Source organism: Sebastes fasciatus, chromosome 4, assembly GCF_043250625.1.
Source record: "Sebastes fasciatus isolate fSebFas1 chromosome 4, fSebFas1.pri, whole genome shotgun sequence".
NCBI lineage: Eukaryota > Metazoa > Chordata > Actinopteri > Perciformes > Sebastidae > Sebastes > Sebastes fasciatus.
In genome coordinates this window covers 36,260,231-36,273,794 of record NC_133798.1, presented here as the reverse complement: position 1 = coordinate 36,273,794, position 13,564 = coordinate 36,260,231, and the positions used below count along the sequence as shown (strand labels likewise).

At 40.9% G+C, this 13,564-nt stretch overlaps 1 protein-coding gene across 5 annotated transcripts in view; it reads right to left on the bottom strand.

Moving 5' to 3' along the window:
• peak1 (pseudopodium-enriched atypical kinase 1) overlaps positions 1-13,564 on the bottom strand; it is a 129,816-nt gene that overhangs the window by 71,876 nt on the left and 44,376 nt on the right. The window contains exon 1 of one of the 5 annotated variants that reach the window (XM_074633934.1): positions 1,871-1,938. The exons of the other annotated variants lie outside the window; for them this stretch is intronic. The gene's annotated coding sequence lies outside the window, so the exon portion shown is untranslated. Of the gene's footprint in view, positions 1-1,870; positions 1,939-13,564 lie in introns of those variants that run through there. 5 annotated transcript variants of the gene reach the window in all.

Genomic DNA, 13,564 nt, shown 5'->3' with positions numbered 1-13,564 from the left:
GAAGTCTAAGCATGTGAGAATAAGCACAATGTCAATCTTTAAGAAGCTCTCGCTCTGGCTTTATAGGCTGGATGCACATGCTCGCCGAAACCGAAAGACTGCGGATATACAGTACAAGCCGTTGTTGTGATACATACATGAAAAAAAGCAGCGTTTGTCAACTAATTTCACACCACTGTCACCCACCACTTAGCTTTTAGCTTCGATGGTCATGTCATGAAAATATCCGTGTGTTGGAATGATCAGATGAGATGAAGATGAAAAATGAAAAGAGCCTTCTGCGTGTGACCTTTTGACTTTACTTGTTGGCTTACATTCCTCACTTCCATTTCTGTTCTCGTTAACTGATTTGTTTAAGCTGAACGGCCAAACAGAGGTTTTTTTTCACCGACGGGCTCCGCCGGCGATTCCACATGCTGAATCGACCAACAAACCTCCAACGCGTGCAGACTAAAGCCAACGGTGCGAGACACACCGCAAAAACTAGGCCGACGGACGACCATCTACTTGGTGTGTCGGGGCCTTTACTCTTGCTGGTTGCTCCAAAGTTGCAGCTTTAAGCTTGGCTACATCGACATTATCACTTTTAGGTTTAACATCACGCCTTTAATTCACTTGCAAGTCAGCTGAATGACTTCAGGTTGATGCAAGAATGGATTAAAATGAAGAGTCTATTGACTCACAACTTCCACCCTGCAGTGAGACAGCAGGGACTGAATTGAAAACAAGAACTAAACACACTCTCTCCTATCAGGCCTAAAAGCATTAGCTACCATGTGTGTGTGTGTGTGTGTATGTGTGTGTGTGTGTGAGAATTGTGTCTTCCTGCTTACAGCTGATGAGAAAGAAATGTGTTGGAGGAGGGGTGGGATTATCCAATATACATACAGCAAAAATAGTCACAGATAAGCCACAAATCAAGTTGTATTAACTCGACTGTTCTCCAAACACTGCTGAGCCTGTACTTTTTTTCTACCACATTTGAGCAAATGAGAAAAAAGGTTTCTGAATCAATCATTCCCCATCTCAATCTGAGTGTGCATTCCTCTCTTTTTCACTCTCAGGATCTATTATTACAGTCAGTTAAAATCCTGTAAAAAAAAATCCTTTTTCATGGCTGGAATTTCTATGCAGACGTTAAAAGGATTGTGTTGAAAATGCGGGGAGGAGAGTCAGGGTGCAAACAACAGTTCCTGTAAGCAGATAAACCTTCTCTTTTGAACATTTTTTAAGCTGCTTCCGCACAAATTCAATATTCACGAGGAGGAGAAAAAGAAGCACAGGCTGCTACGATATCATATAAAAAGAATACAAGTGAACATAAATAAACTTAACCTTTTTGTCTCCAAAAGGTTAAGTTGCATGAACAGATAGTGTGTGAATGAGCACAGACACAAGCATTGTTGAGTGGTGACACACTCCCATTGTTGTCCCATAAAACTGAGCTGTGACTAAGAAGCTGCAGCTCCTCCAGTGTATAAAGAGGTCTCATTAACATGAGAGCCAGCTTGTCCCAAGCAGCACATCCTGCTTAATTAGAGGGTGTCCCTTCAGCGCTGAAAGTCCCTTCTCCCAACACTTGACACTGGAGACAGGAGATGATAATAATGATGCATAGACTGGCTCGTGGCTCCCTCTCCTCCGCTTCTCCTCCTCCCTTCATCTAATCTGTCCCTATGCACAACCTTTTTCTCTGTAGATCTCCTAAGTCCTGTCTGTTCATCCTGTCCATCTGTGTCTCTGAGCCTGTCAGTATGCTAACGATCCTCTGCCTTACTGACGAGACATGCAACAGTTGTTGGGAGGCTTGAAGAGCAGGAAGAGGAGGGAGGTGAAGAGTAAACAAGAAGAAACGTGGCTAACTACTTACAAAGCAGTGGCGTGTATCCGATCAGCGGCCGGGCAGACGAATGGGGGAAGAGAGCCACATGACAAGCGTAGTCGATATGGAGCTGGTGCATGAATGAGAGACAGAGAGGGAGGGAGGAAGAGTTTGAGCGCTAATGTGAGGAGGGAGGGAGGGAGGGAGGGAAGGAGTATGAGAGTGGTTCGTGATGAGATGGAGCCATAACATTACAGAGCAGAGACAGAGGAAGAAGAAATGAGGAAGAAGGAGAGGACGAAAAGCTAGGTCAAGTAGAGGAGGGTGAATCTATAATCCACTTGGCTTCTTACATTTAAAGAAGAGAGAAAAAGCTGAAGAGGAAAGTAAGAAAAGAGGATGAGTGACAGAAAAGAGATAGACCTGGCCTTTCCCCTCTCTTTAGCGGCACTCATTGTGTTCAGTCCCCAAGTGTGACCAGCTCACTACAACAGTCACATCATGTCACGGTGAACAGAGAGAGAATACAAAAAGATGAGAGAATGAGGTTGAGCTGAGTTCTCCCGGTAGGACTGAATTCCCAGAGAGACCTATCAGTTTCATGATGCCTTTTAATGGTACATTTCAGAGGCAGGATCAGAGTCGAGCAGCTGCCAACCTCCCATAGACGTAGACCCGAGCAAAGGCAACCTCCGGTCTGCTTAGTGCAGATTTAGTAGATGTTTCAGTGGTCTAATGGTTTGTAAAGTGGGTGAGTCTAGACAGAGAAAGTGATCTCCTCTTCCTAAACAACTACTATTGAAGTACAAAGCATGAACCAGCAAAGCAAACCAATAGCCAGAAGGGCAGGAAATTCATTTATCTGGGGATTTGCCAAATAACCGACGTATTCTCATACAATAGTTCGTATGATATGTTACGAAAAAGTTATTCCTCCTTTTTTGTTTCTTTTCCATCAAATGTCCAGCAACTAACTAACTAAAAACTTCCTTAGGTTTAAGCAAGAAAACTACTTAATTAGGCTTAGGAAAAGATCAGCTTGGTTAGGATTAGGCAACAAAACTACTTAGTTAGGTTGAGGCAACAAAACTACTTCGTTGGGATTAAGAAAAGATCGTATTTTTGTTTAAAATAACTCCAGAAGTGGCGCTACTGAAGTACGTCAGTTACGTGACAAATAAATCAACGTTGACTTCTGATTTCACACGGGACACGAACGACGGTCTCCTGGGTGAAAGTCCAGAATTTTTTGAGCCACCCATCCATCCTGACCTCCTCCCTACGTGGCGTTTGCTGTTATTTATATGTACGTGGGATATACACAAATTACAGTGCATTACTTTTCGTAGGTAGAGCTACTAACGGTGTATGAGACCAGCCTGAAATAACGTGTTACCGTTCTTGGACCTGCAATTACACCCCCTGGGTGTAGAACTAGATAAAACGCCTTAACAGGGCTGTTCAATGGGATATAAAGAAATAAAACACAGCAACTATGAAGAAAACTTTATATGATTATCCGTTTATATCTAATGCTTAAAGCTCAGAGGTTGGGCGACAGCTGTGTCCAAGGTTTCAGACAAAAATGTTACTATGACTGAAATATGACTGAGTGAACGAGTCACATTTTCCACATTGTGAATATTTTATTTTTCAGTGAAGCTCTGATAGTGGATCTGAATAGATATTTTTCATGGCAGATGTTTTTGACTTGCCATAGCAGGAAAAGCACAGGTGAAACAAATTTCGTTAACAATGGCTCAGTTCCATTAAAGCCATACCAGTGAACCCTGGAGCAAGCTCACCTAAGTGGCATTCAGTCATTTTTAATGTTATCAATTATTTCCCTACTTTGCATTGCTAAAATGTCTGCTGTAAAAAAAAAAAAAAAAGATGAATTCAGCTAAAGTGCTCTACCGAGGATATAGCCTCCTTTCACACACAAACTTTTAATGGCTCAACACACCAGTGTTTTTTATTCAAAGTTCAAATTGAACCTTTTTCCTTGCAACGCTGTAACTTTAAGTACATTAGCCCCATCAGCCCTGTCCATTTCTTCAAAGTTTATGACCCACTTACTGCATGCCTGTCATAAACACATGCTTTTATTAGAAATGCCATTTCTAGGTCAAGAAAAGTGTGATCATCAAATCAATTTCTCTAGTCTGTGACAGCTATGGTACAACAACTCAGCAGCAGGCCGACAACTTGAGTCTACAAGCTAGTAATTACACCAAAAGTCTACCAAGTTGGCAGAAGGCGAAGACAAAATGCTCTCACAACAAGGAAACCATGCCCAGTGGTATAGCATCTACTTTATAGTGTAGAAGTGTCTATGTTTAATATAGGGGAGTCTTTTGGACTTTAAGACAAGAAACCAAACAGATCAGATTTAGCAGCATTTACTGTAGCATTCCCTGCCAACTCAAACATCTTCAAGAGGATGCGATTTCTTCAACATGGTCGTCAACCTTCGTGCAGATCATGAGACTAAAACAGCCAAACCTAAACAAAACCCATCAGAGTTTCCACATCTAATACGCTGAGTTTCCAGGGCTGCCTCCATAGTTACTCACTCTTCCTAGACTTACAAGTCATCTGTTAAAATCAGGAGGGGGGGGGCACCATGAGTGACTGTTTAACAACCAAAACAAATCGGAGGCATTCTCACTCAAAGCTTTTCTGCAGCGTTTCTAAGGACGAGGATAGTAGACAGTTGATGACTACCAGCTTTTTCCAGTGTTTAGTCTCCGTGGCGCAGCGCTACTAAATTAGCTTAAAGAGGCCATTTCCTATTGACAACAAAGGTACTATGCACGCAGATGTCAGTGCAGTTGGCAGCTGATGTGTTGGTGAGGTCTATGTGGCCCCATCATCTGTGCTGATATCTGGACCATATGTCTTCTACACTGAGGGACCGGGGTCCAGATTCAGAATAAAAACAGGGCACTGGAGGTGAAAGAAGTCCAAGGACCCACAAGGGCATTGGTTGTAAAGAGAGAAAAAGGGTTGTAAGGGAGTTCTTAAAACAGCATAACTGCAGGCATTTTTATGAAGTGGCTGCAATGTGCGTGAGAATTAAGTTATCAATGAAATATGCACTTCATGGCATGCATCAAAACTGATACAGACCAAAAGGAGGAAACCAAGAAAACCTCTGGGATAACATTTCAGACCCTTGGTTTCTATGATCTCTAGAAGGATGGTGTGGATAACGAAGAAGAGGAAGGAGAAGGATAAAGTCAGGGATGTAAAGTAAGGGGGGATGGGATGGAGTCGAGGAAGAAGGTTGCCAGTAATTAGCCATCTGAACGTCCTCGCGAAATATAGAAAGCTGATACAAGCAGGCGTTTCCTGGGAGATGGATTAAAATAACACAGAAAGCCTTCGTAGCCTTTGTGGTCGCTGATGCTCTTCTATCTCAGGGCTCAGATTAAGCATAGCTCCATGAAATATTACTGATATGATCGCGCCACGTGACTGTGGGATACTGTTGGTATATTGTATTTTGCTCGAGGATGAATTCTATACTCTATCTCTTATTTTCTCCTATACTCTCTAATGTTTACTCTATTCACATTGTAGAAAGACGTTGGATAACGAAACATGCAGGGTAAAATAGACCTAAGAGTTTGACTCTTTAAGGATACAAGAAAAAAATATATATATATATATTTAAATGTAGCTTTCATCCACAGGGGACCTAAAATATTCTAACTACAATGGTTCTGAGGTTGCTGAATATTAGGGTTGTGCATTGGCAAGAATCTGGCGATACAATACGCATCATGATACAGGGGTTACGATTCAATATATAGCAATATATTGGAATACTGTAAGCAAGGCGATATATTGCAATTTTTTTTATTTAATTTTAGGAAAATCGTTATAGTATAAAGAACACACTGGAAATAAACCATTTTAGAATAGGCCAAAATAACACATTTATAATGCATGGTTTTTGCCCCAAACTGCATGGGATTATCATAAAGTGGGCATGTCTGTAAAGGGGAGACTCGTGGGTACCCATAGAACCCATTTTCATTCACATATCTGGAGGTCAGACGCCAAGGGACCCATGTGAAAATGGCCATGCCAGTTTTTCCTCGCCAAAATTTAGCGTAACTTTTTGGAGCATTATTTAGCCTCCTTCTCGACGAGCTAGTATGACATGCTTGGATTCCTTAGATTCTAGTTTCATATGAAGTTTCATACCTTGACTCAAGCTTTAAAACTGAGCCCGCTACAACCCCCAGATCCAATAGCCTGACGGCTGGCTGTCGGATTTTTAAGAGGTTAATTAAAAATCGATAGTGTTTTGGAGAATCAATACAGTATCGCGATACTGTATCAATATTTTCTTACAGCCCTACTGAATATCCCCTATTTCCTGTCTGTTTAATAGATTTTGTTTAGAACCCAAAGCAATAACAAAATGGCAAGATGCTAGAAAAATCCAAATGATTTACATCCAGATTTATTCCCATTTCATCGCGGCAGGTTTGCCTGTGAATTCAGATTCTTCAGTGACTTATAGCTATCGTGAGTCAACTGTTACAAACAGTCTGTGGCCACACTTAATGTCTGAAGGCTCCTGAGATAAATGCCTGTGGTTAGACACCATTATGTGTGGCCAACCTTCCATTAAGGTTTTACCGCCTTTCAACTGGGAGCTGCGTGTTTTGTGTGTGAGGCGTTACTACTTGCATAAATATCGCTGTCGTGTACATTGACACACAAAACAAACACCAATGAATCCTCAGCTAACAGCTGTTCTTCATCACAGCCCTCACACACATATGTTGGCACATCTCCCACTTCGTCATCCTCATCCATCCTTCCGTTTATCAGAGAGTCTGAGACGATCCCTCACTCCCGTTTTTATTTTCCCACCTTGGAGTGACGGTGACCATAACAGGATCATCCATCCCTCTGTCCTTCACTATCAGCTGCCCTACCTGCAGGTGGGAGGACTTTGTCACTGTAATGACTTCCTGTTGCAGGTTGTGTCTGCAGCAATAAAGTGAGTGACGGATGCGAGTCTTGACCCAATCTTTTTCTCAATGCAGATTTACAAAGAACCTCAATGAATCATTTGTTTTATTGAGCTCTGGGGTCATAAAAGTCTATTTTAACAACATCATTGAAGTAGAAACAAGAGTAGGCTATCGATCAATGATTTCAATGACTCAGGAGAGAGGGGGTGAATTTAGGTTTATACAGTACATGATGCAAGGGGTTGACGTCTGCTATATGTCTCTAAAGCTACGCTCCAACTAGGGATGTCATGATATCCAAAATTTAGTAGTTGATACCAATGCCAGTGAGATTCCATGATTCTTTATTCAATACCACGGTAAAAAATAAAAGTGAAACAATAAATCCTATGTACTTCAACACTCTTTTATTAACGTTTGCATACTTGTTTTTGTTAGGGAGTTAAACAGGTCATAATCCCCTCTCTATTATCTATTTCATATTGCTGTGAAAACATCTCCTTCAAACAACTGGATTTATTAAAAATTCTTGCCAAAAACTACATTTTACAAGATTACGTTTGACACATCATGATAACACTTTTTACTTAATAGTGCCTGAATGCATCATAATGTAAATCAATAGCACCTCCCGCTAGTGTTAGCTCATCTGTTAGCTCCGTGCAGGACTGTGCTGCTTACCAGCTGCTAACAGCTAACGTTAACTAGCTCTCGTCCTGCCGATTTCAACACAGATTTGTTGTACGCAATATTGCATTATCAAAGAAAATAACTAAAGTTCGCCGTTCACTGCAACCCAATACATTTTCTATCGGGACGCCGTTAGATCCGAGCCCTGACGGGGTACCTGTGGTACTGTAGAAAACGAGTATAATCGTGTTGACACACTAGAAATCCTGCTTGAGTCTGCATTTTTTTGGCAATTTCTGACATTGTAGAGTCATGATTTGATGGGATTTGTGGATCCAGTTATTGCCATTCTGTTGCTCGGGGCAACAGCTTTGGTCCAAGTTTACTTCCTGTCAGCTAATGCATTAACAAACATTGCAAAAGGAAATACAAAGGGGCCCATTTAGATTGTTCATATTGTCAAGTTTGAAAAGGTCTATATATCCCAGCTCAGCTGAAAATTCACAACTTCCACGAACCAACCAGGTGTGAGATGCTGTTACAGATTACTGCATTACAATCCAGTCATTCAACACTAGTGATGGTTAGGACGGTCTGTGGGATGCTGACTGTCTGAGTGGAGAAAAACACCTTCAAACGTCTGGGTATGAGTTATAGTGAAGCTTTTTGTTATACTTAACACGTTTTTCAGAGCAATTCCTGCATCAAACAATTAGCCTCCTGACTCTCAGCGGAGACACGGAGACCTTTTAACTTTCTGATCACGAACCCAGTAGGCAACAAGAGGCCAGTATGAGCCCCAGTATCTATGGAGAAATGTAAGAATGTCATAGTAATCTATCTGCAACCCCAGTGGAGAGAGGAGGATGATGAAACAGTTGAGCTCTTTGGCTCGCTCTCGGCCCCCCAGCCAATGCTTTCCTTTTTCGACCTTGCCAGCAGACCAGTAGGGATGTTGATTCCAGCTCTGTTCTGAGCCCATACAGAGCCACTCTAGATAAGGAGCCGGTCCAGGAGGGAAACGTTTTCCAACAGCAAAGGACGGGAGGGATGAGATAAGGCACTCAGAATTCATCAAAAAGACATCGGAAATAGAAGAAAATCAACTGTGTGGAGGGTGACAGACAGTGAATGATGTATTTTAATATCAGTAACAGACCACTTTTTTTTCACGAGTGAACGCAAAAATTGGGAAAAAGAGGTTTCAAATTCAACTATTGTTTATCCAGGGCAGAAACGCTGTCCTTTGGCATATACAGACAGTTTCAGATGAAGCCTTGAGGCCATTCTCTGCTTTTTCACATTCAGTGGAAATGTCTGGGAAGGACAACACAGGATTGTTGAAACTCCCACACCACAATACGTTCCAACTCTTCCTCTCCCCCTCTCTCTTTCTCAGTGCGACTATCAGTGCATAGCATTCTGCTGCTTTCTCAATCTGCCCTCCTTCTTCGGCGGCATAGCAAATAATTATTAACAGGATCAAAGCGTATGAAAGGGCTTCTGCGTCAGTGAGGTTGAGCTCGGGGAGCCGGGTGACTGAAAGTGATAATGGCAAAGCAGTGAATTGTTTTTGCCCTCCTCTCTATATGCAGCGCCGGAGTATCTGAGCTCTGCAATTAATGCTGGCAGGAATTGAGAAACTGTCTAGAAATTATTCCAAGGTAAATCGATTTCTGCCGGTGCTTTTTATGAAATTAAAGTTATTTTCCAGATTTATGCATTAAAAACTTTTGAGGCCGTTGAAGGAGAATCCCGTAGCCGTGTCAAATTCATGGAACAATCAAAGTGAAACCTGAAATATCATTTTAGAGAGGCAATATAAAAATGATTGATATACAGTCAAACTCAATGGCCAGGAAAAAAAATGGAAAAGGCAGCAGTGTATCCTGAGGAAATGTTCTTCCTCCAGCAAAACTATTATCTGTAACCAGCTCACTGCATGAAACACTGTATATCTCACCATCAGATTCTCCTCAGGGACTTGTGCATATATGCTGTGGAAATACGTTATAATGGTTTAAAGCACCCTGGCTTAGATGGAAGTAAACTCCACCAGCCGAGTTGGACCAGGACAATTTGGTGCTTGACGAGTGTAGGTGGATGCTTTAAGACAGTTTAAAAAGCCTCTTTTACACTGGACAAAAAAAACACAAACATCTAGCTTTTGTCTTTAGTAGGAAAGGTTACAGTCGGCATTCGTTCCCGGGACAAATAACTCTGCAGTAGTCGTGGGTATTTATCGGTCCAGCTCCGATCGGCAGTGATGGAAACATGATGCCTGGGTTGAAACACTCGTTATCGCCCTTTTCTTATGTGATGCTACGTGACGCGTGTTGAGGTGAATATATAACAGGGTTGTCAAAGTTAACGCAATAATAACTCATTAACATGTTAGAGTGAAGATGCTGGCATCATATGAAACTATAAAACCAAAGGAATCCATTGGTACCAACCATGTCATGTTAGCTTGTCGGGAAGGAGGCTAAATAACGCTCCAAACAAACCAAAGAGGAAAAACTGGCATGGCCATTTTCAAAGGGGTCCCCTGACCTCTGACCTCCAGATATGTGAATGAAAATGGGTTCTATGGGGACCCACGAGTCTCCCCTTTACAGACATGCCCACTTTATGATAACCCCATGCAGCTTTGGGCAACTCATGGTCAAGTCAGCACACCGACACACTGACAGCTCTTGTTGCTTGTTGGGCTTGAATTTGCCATCTTATGATTTGAGCGTATTTTTTGAATGCTGGACAATATTTGTTATTGTTTTGTGTTGTTATTTGCCCACTCCCATGTTAATAAGAGTATTAAATACATAATAAATCTCCCTTTAAGGTACATTTTGAACAGATAAAAAATGTGCAACTAAATATTTTAACCGATTGACAGCCCTAATACATAATCAATCAAATCAACAGGGATTTGTACAATTATTATAATTTATTAAAGTTTAAAACATACATCTATTATGCTATCCTCAAAGCCACCAGGCTCATCAAAACCGTCTTTGCACTATCCGGTGCGTCCGTGACGTCGAACGTGACGCACTAGTAAGGCAAAAAAAACCAGAAAGGCCAGTGCAACGGCACGGCATACTCGCAATGGGAAAGGAGTCTATCGCTTATTTTTAGCGGGTTTTCCTGTGTTTAAAAAACCTGCATATACGCACTAATTTTGGTGGGAAAAGGGTACACTGGTGCTTATTCCCTCCAAGTAGTGAGCATGGACTCTAGAGCCTGGGGTCTTGCAATCAAGCTAAAAGGTTGTTGACATGCAAAACCACTGTCTAGTGCCCACACACTACTCATCAGCATGACAAACGGACGAGATGCAGTTCACTCAGTGGATGACTTGTTTGTAAAAAAACAAAGAGAGAATGATGAAATGCATTCCAGAAGAAGATTTTAGAGCACTGTGCGTGACTGACACTTGGACAAGGCTTTGATTCAATGATAGACCGCGGCCTTTATTCGCATGTCAAGTAAGACGAGACGGTATCTGTGAAGGATTTCAGAGGTGAAGCTTGAACACTCTCAAAGGCAAAACACCTTAGAGACACTCAGCTTTCGCACTGTTGAATGGTAAATACGCTTGCATTGTATAAAAGCAATGACCTGTGCTTCACAGTTTCAACCTACAGCCTGGGTTTTCTTTTGTAAGTAAGTTACAATGATCACAGTTACTGTGCCTAGAGACACACCCTGACTTCATCGTAAATGTCAGGAAGGTCTGGTCAAAATCAGGAAACTCTGAAATAACAATAAACACCATTATATAAGTATAACTTGACATGTTATTATTAATGTTCTTTATTTTACTTCAACACATATCTGACACATCATCTCTCAGGTTGCCTAAACATACACTTACTGTGCTTTGTTCACACTGAATGCAAAGAACAACTTAGAAATGTCTCGTACGTGAACAAAGTCGACGGAGAGCTGTGAGTGGAGCTGCTCTAGGCTTAGCAGACTGACGTGAAGATGTTTTAAGCTGAGCAAAAAACTTGCACTTTTTCAGGGTTGAATATACAGAAAGAACAAAAAGAAGATGGCCTGGAGGAAAATAACAAACAACGAGGTGATAATACAAGTCTGAATTGTCCTTGACTAGGAATAACAAGCTGAGCTATATTACAATTTACAGCCTCATTTGCGGTCTTTTCTTCAATTGTTAGTAACGACGCCTCTGCAATAATCACGTAATCTAAAGCAATTCACGACTCATACTAGGAATTATCTGCTGATGAGACACATATGGGGGAGTGTGATTCATTTTTTCTTCTCCTTAAATAAAGGTAGATATTATATTACACTACATAATTTACAAGGTAATTAAACTTCACTGTGCTTTTACTTCTCAAGAGCACGGCGACGATTTAAAAACGAATATTTCACATTTGATCCAATGACAAAATCGCAGAATCCCTCCCACTTTAAGGGCAAAGGTCAGCGTTAAGAGAGCAACGACGATAGATCAGCCTTGATGCATTTCACTCAGCCAGAGGAAGGCATCATGTCATAAAATATTCAGGAGAGAGGGGTATTTGATAGCCTAACCCGAGAAGAGAACATAAAGTGGGTTAGTGATGAAACGGTGCAATATCAATCTGGGACCATAAAATACTGAGTCATAGTTTTAAGTATGCAAACACGTGTGGAAAGGCTCAAAAAGCTGTTATCTGAAAGGATAACCACCATGTGTGGCTGCCCTGTGAGAAAAGGAGGGGACTCCAAATGGTCCGGTGTAAGTTCGAAGAGATCAAGGGGGAGGACGGAGAGTTTGAAGAGTTTAAATTCAATATTATGCATGTTTTACACCCCGTCTTAACCCTCCCTTACGTTGTCTCCTACTTATCTACAGTTTCAAATACAGTATGCATTTGAATAACCTAAAAATAAACAGTTTGAGAGAGGGGGTTGCTGCAAGAAAAACATTCAAAACCGTTCGGTCAGCCTTCCCTACAACTGAAGATGGGCAGCAAAATATCCGACACAATGGAGAGGCTTTTTTTAAAGTATATAACTGTTAGGAGTTAAGTTGATTCTACGAGGTAATGGAAGAGGAAGTCAGGACTTTGTATAGATCATATTAATTACGGCTGTCAATCGATTCAAATATTTAATCGCGATTAATTGCAAATTAATCACACATTTTTCATCTGTTCAAAATGTACCTTAAAGGGATATTTGTCAAGTATTTAATACTCTTATCAACATGGGAGTGGGCAAATATGCTGCTTTATGCAAATGTATGTATATATATATTATTAGAAATCAATTAACAACAAAACAATGACAGATATTTCCAGAAACCCTCACAGGTACTGCATTTAGCATAAAACAATACATACCTTTGCAGCAAGCTAGTATGACATGTTGGTAACAATGGATTCCTTAAGTTTTTATAGTTTCATTTGATGCCAGTATCGTCACTCTAGCTTTAAAACTGAGCCCACTACAACCTAAAAATCGCAAGTTGCGTTAATGTGTTATTATCACATAACTTTGACAACCCTAATATTAATGTAATGAAATGAATCATAAGTTATGGTCTACCAAAAGACTTTTTATTCTTGAATGTGTGTGAACGTTATGTATCTTTCGTTTTGTTCTTTTGTTCTAATGTGTTTTTTTAATGTTGCAATTAATCTTATCTTTGTCTTTATAACAACTGTAATAAATCAGAAGAAAAGGGCAGCGAGCGACGTCGTCTATTGACGGCTTGTTTTCCCTGAGCAAGTCACTAAAAGGACAAGATTTATTAATCTAGTTTGTCTGTCATCTTCTTTATCCATTGAAAGGAGGATCGCAAATATCACAGGAGAAATTACAAGCAAGCGATATACGTTAGGGTTGTGTGTTAGCAAGAGTCTGGCGATACGATATGAATCATGATACACTGTCATAATGTAAAGAGCACACCACCATATGCATAAAATCTGAGTAAAAAAGTTACGTTTTTATGCAATCAGAACAGTTTGATCTGCATTTCTCACAGTCCCTTTAACATCCAACATCATAGCACTACTATGAGAGGGCACATACAAAGAGAGGGGGCATCTCTTTGCAAATGGAATAAAGTATCTACTGAGGTAATCTTTGGATG